The sequence below is a fragment of the Papaver somniferum genome, unplaced genomic scaffold (assembly GCF_003573695.1).
Source record: "Papaver somniferum cultivar HN1 unplaced genomic scaffold, ASM357369v1 unplaced-scaffold_123, whole genome shotgun sequence".
Lineage (NCBI taxonomy): Eukaryota > Viridiplantae > Streptophyta > Magnoliopsida > Ranunculales > Papaveraceae > Papaver > Papaver somniferum.
In genome coordinates this window covers 4,817,950-4,823,949 of record NW_020621381.1, presented here as the reverse complement: position 1 = coordinate 4,823,949, position 6,000 = coordinate 4,817,950, and positions in this window count along the sequence as shown.

The following is a 6,000-nucleotide window of genomic DNA, read 5'->3' as shown; positions in this document are numbered from 1 at the left end:
AACTCTTACCTATTTACAATTTCACTACCTGTAGTGATTATAACGTCAGAATTTCGAAAACTTGCTCGTTCCCTCAAACCTGCAAAGACGAGCAAAATTCATTATTCAAAATCATGACTTGATTTTCATAAAACTTTGAACAACCCACGTGAATTTTAACATCCACTGTTTTTTCAAAAACTAGGCAGACATCCATTCTACAATTGTGAAAACTCACATACAAACATTATTTCATCATGTATAATGGTCTACTTTCAATAGTTGTTAAAAATCAAAACATGATTTTACAAAATATATAAATATTTAACGTGAAACTCACGTAAATTTGAAAAATATATCTATATATTTTTGCTCACTCGCACGAGCATCTGTCTTTGAAGCGAGAGTATATTTTCAAAGATTTCTGAAAGCTCGAAGATAAATTTTTTCATGAAAGCTCATAATTTTTTTTTATTACTAACAGACACACGTCTATTAAAAAAAAAAAACTTTTCTCTCGTACGAGCATCCACCTTTGAAATGAGAGTTTATTCCACTTTGTGAAATCTCACATATTTAAAAATAAAATAAAATTTTGGTTTTCGTAAAAGCTCATAGACAAAATTTTATATCATCAGACTGAGGTCTATTTTGTTTGGTCCTTAAACTAACAAACGAGCGAGCGTCTGTTCCTAAGACAAGGATTTCTTTTCATGGACCCGGACCCGTGAATCCTAAATCGACCAAGGTCCCATCACCAAATCAGCGGTGCTACACCAATTAATGATCATTAGACGATGATCTATCATGCCACTAGGATCTTCGTTCAAGCCATGGTTCGCTCGCGCAAAATACGGTAACATCTTATTTTACGACTAAGTTCAATTACTTATTTCGTTTATAACTAGAAAATCACCATCCAGTGCTGACTGAGGAACATGAATGTCCCTCACTAAGCAGGGGACTTAATGTAGATGGTGTATTTTCGACAAAGGCTAAAATCATAAAACCATAATTATACATACTCCTGATCCAGCAATCAGATGAGTATTGAGGATCATGTCTCTCGTCGAAAGCATGAAAGCTCGTGCCACAAGAACCTATGACTGAGAATATTGTATCTCAGAGTATATGTGGATGTGCAGTCTCTCAGCTGAGGCCACGACATATCTCATAAATACTGAGCAATTTCAGTAATTGCTTCTATATAGAATCGAACGATTGGGCGGCTCCTAGACAGCTTGCCTGCTGGTATAGACCAATAACGTCTTCAGGATGAAACAATATTTTCCCTAACTATATAAAAGAAATACGGCACTTCAACAAGCTCATATCTCTCAATCCTCAAATAATTAATGCTCCTAGACAGCATGCCTGCTAGTATAGAGCCATCAATTAATTATTTCTAATTGTTAACTGAATATTCAGAAATTTCTACGATTCTTCATAATATTTCGTCACTTCAATTCATGGTTCTTCCTAGCAGAATCCCATGGGTTAGTGATAAATATTCAGCGAACGGGCATCTGAGAAGCTATCGAGTAAGCGCTGACTAAAATGGTGCAAGTGGATTCAGCAATAATGCACATACGAACACCTGAATGCACGAACGAGCATTCCAAAAGAAGAAGGAACGATGAACCTATGTAAAATAGGAAGAAAATAATAAATAATAAAATATTAATCAAGGCGCTAGGGGACTGGGCCGACCGGCCGGTCGGTCGTCCCGTGGCCAGTCCCACGCCTAATTTTATATTTTATCATATTTTATTATTTTCCTTGATCTCATGAAAATCTCTTCATTTGAGCAAATATTCTCCTTTTCATGAAAAAACTCCTTGAATTCATGAAATTTCCCTCAATTCATAAAAATAATATAAAACTAGGGAAACTCGTGGGATCGGGCCCTAGCCGGCCGGTCATGCCCTAGTCAGTCCCACACGCCCCTTATTTTATTATTATTAGTTTTTATGTTTCCCTCATCTCATGGAAACTCCTTGATTTCAACAAATTCCTTGGTTCAATAAACTCCTTGATTTTATGATATTTCCCTAAAATCATGGAAAATATTATAAATTAGGAAAAGTGCCTTGGAAACAGGCTCTTTGGCCGGCCGGCCATGCCTTGGCCATAGCCGGTTCCACACTTCATGATTCCTTTATTATTTTATTATTTATTCCTTCATCTCATGAAGTTTTCCCGATTTCAGCAAAAATCCATGATTTCTTCATATTTTCTCAAAATGTTGCTCAAACACACCAGAAAATATCGAAACTCTCAGGACTGAGACACGAACATTATGGTGACACGTCTATGTCTCCTTGACCGACCAAGGCCGTCCATAGGGCTTGCAAATAGCCGGTCTCACATGTTTTAATAATTTTGACCTAATTTGCTCAATTGCTCATATTGGGTCCAAACTCTTCTCAAACAACTGGGAGTTTGCTCAAACGACCATCAGTTGGTCCAACGACCACCAAGAGCCGGTCCCATGACCCATTGGTCGTTCCCTGATCTCCCCATGATCAGGTTTTACTACCTAACGCTCACACGAGCATTATTTTAATAAAGGATTAAACCAACATTTAATCATCTTTTCACCAACTGGTCTTCAAGAGACTTTGGTATTTTGCTTATTTGAGCATCTGGGCGTTACATGGCCGACTCGTCATCCCATGTAGCCGGTTCCTCCTTCACTCTGTGGTTGAATTTCAATAAACCATCAATTAATCAAAAATTAGGGTCTCGAATCCAGAGCTCTGCAGAAACATAATCCCGAGCAGATTCAAACACCAATAATTTTATGTTGATCCCGTGATCAACACTTTTATCATTATGTTCGGCCTAGTTGTCAGTATCTTAAATTAATATTTTATTTGGTCCTGCTACCAATAATTCATCAGATGAGCAATATTTGCTAAGACCATGAATATTGGTTCAACTATCAGTATTCAATAATTCATCAAAATGAGCAATATTTGCTCAGACCATGAATATTGGTTCAACTGTCAGTATCCAATAATTCATCAAAATGAGCAACATTTGCTCAGATGAGCAATATTTGCTCAGACCATGAATATTGGTTCAACTATCAATATCCAATAATTCATCAAAATGAGCAACATTTACTCAGATGAGCAATATTTGCTCATACCATGAATATTGGTTTAACTATCAATATTCAATAATTCATCAAAATGAGCAGCATTTTCTCAGACCATGAATATTGGTTCAACTATCAATATTCAATTATTCATCAAAATGAGCAACATATGCTCAGATGAGCAATATTTGCTCGGACCATGAATATTGGTTCAATTATCAATATTCAATAATTCATCAAATGAGCAACATTTGCACAGTCCATGAATATTGGTTCGACTATCAATATTCAATAATTCATCAAATGAGAAATACTTGCTCAGTCCATGAATATTGACTATCAATATTCGACAGTTTATCAAACGAGAAACATTTGCTCATACGAGCAATATTTGCTCACATTAACAATCAACATAATTATACCTTTATCTCAGCATACATGTTCAATTCGTGAGTCTCAGAACATTTACAAATCGTGACTCAACAATACAAGGACTCATCGTCCCATAAAGTCAGCAACTGACTCCACAATCACGAGAAGTCAATCATGTCATATGGGGGGATATTAAATAGGGTTTTGGTATAGCAGTTTACGGAACGTATGTTCATACACACGATGAGAATATGAGCAAGTCGTGCAATCAGTTGGAGGAGTTAGCAAAGTAGTGGGTGGAAAATTAACCAAGTCTCCGCGCGATAAGCAACTGGTTTTGACACGATTTCCCACTTCCCCACTCTTTGACTCCGGAAACTGTCACACTTCATGGGATTAAGGTTTTTACAATTCTGGAAATATAAATAATTCTCTGAATCATGATTGAAAAAAAAAGAAGAAAATCTCTCGTCAAGCAGACAACACAAGATTAACAACTCAACGTCTGAGCAATTACTCTCAACATAGAAAATTCAATCAAGCAGAACTTATTTTATTTCTTCACGCAGAATACACAACACACCTACAATCTTCGATCACCATTGATCTCACACATTTCTCAGCTTCCCTCCTACAGATCGACCCATCCTCTCTTGTGACCGAATTGACTCTGGAACGGCCATTGTCTTGGTTTAGGGCGGAGTCCTACAGATTGATTTCTCGAACTTAAAGCACTCCCTTCTTGCAGTGCATCTGTGTGAGGTTAAACATTTCGCTCGGTTCAAGGAGTCTCCTCCGCATGGTCGTCTCCTCAATTCCGTAAAAACCAGCAAATCGTTTTTCTCCATCTACATGTATACAATATCAGAACCAAAGTCATGATGGAATCAATTAATGTGGTTATTGATGACATTAGCGATTTTTTCCAAGACAATCACACTGCAGCAGAGCTTTCTCCCTCTGAAACTGTTATTGAGGAAAAACAAACTAACGTCGAACCATCAGTTGTTCCTTTAATTAGTGACACAGATGATAAAGACGATAATGAAAATATTGTTGAACAACTCAATGACACCGAAAATATGTACAAAAACCTGTTAAATTGGTACATAAAAGACACTCTTCTGAAGACATCATTGGAGATGCCAATGCTAGAGTTACGACTCGAAGAGAACTTCATAATGTCTGTCACTATTCATGTTTTCTTTCTTCAATAGAGCCGAAAAACGTTGAGGAAGCACTCAGTGAACCTGCTTGGGTAAACTCAATGCACGAGGAACTTAATCAGTTTAAAATACAAGAAGTGTGGGAACTTGTTCCTAATCCACCATGAGTAAACATTGTTGGAACAAAGTGGATCTACAAGAACAAATCAGACGAATTCAGGACGATTGTCAGAAATAAATCTAGGCTCGTTGCTCAAGGATATTCTCAAGTTGAAGGTATTTATTTTTATAAAACTTTTTCTCCTGTTACTCGTTTAGAATCTATAAGATTGTCACTTTCCTATGCTTGTTATCTTAAGATAAGACTCTTTCAAATGGATATTAAATCTGCATTTCTGAATGGGGGTTTAAAAGAAGAAGTATTTGTTGCTCAGCCTAAAGGATTTGAAGATCCATTATTCCCAGATTATGTCTTTAAACTTAAGAAGGCCTTGTATGGTCTAAAACAAGCTCCAAGAGCTTGGTATGATAAACTGACATCGTTCTTACTTCAAAAAGGATTCTCTAGAGGTGGTGCTGATAAGACCCTTTTCACCAAATGGAGTGGAAAAAATATTATTGTAGCGCAAATATATGTAGATGACATCATCTATGGATCCACCTCAAAATCTCTAACAGATGAATTCCTGAATCTTATGAGTAGAGAATTTGAAATGAGTAATGTTGGAGAATTATCATATTTTCTTGGGTTGCAAATACAACAACAAAAAGACACTATTCTGCTTTCTCAAGAAAATATGCAAGGAATCTAATAGAAAAATTCGAACTAAAAGGTGCAACACCTATGGAAACTCCGATGCCAACTACTGGAAAACTTCAATCAAATCCAGGTGAAAAATAAGTTGATCAGAAACTATACAGATCTATGATAGGGAGCTTCCTATATCTAACTGCAACAAGACCAGACATTGCTTTTAGTGTGGGTTTTTGTGCTAGATTTCAAGCAGATACTAGAGAATCACATCTCAAAGTTGTAAAACGAATCATTAGATACATTAATGGTACAGTAGATTATGGTCTATCATACTCTATAGATACGAACAACAGTCTTGTTGCCTGTTCAGATGTTGATTGGGCAGGATATGTACAAGATCGTAAAAAGCACCTTTGGTGGTTGCTTCTATGTTGGTCAAAATCTTGTAGCTTGGCATAGAAAGAAACAGAATTCACAGTCCTTGTCAACCTGTGAAGAAGAATATATTGCTGCTGGTACATGTTGTACCCAACTATTATGGATGAAACAAATGCTCATTGACTATGGAATAAATATTTCAACTATGAGCATACTGTGTGATAACTCGAGCGCTATTCGATTGACTT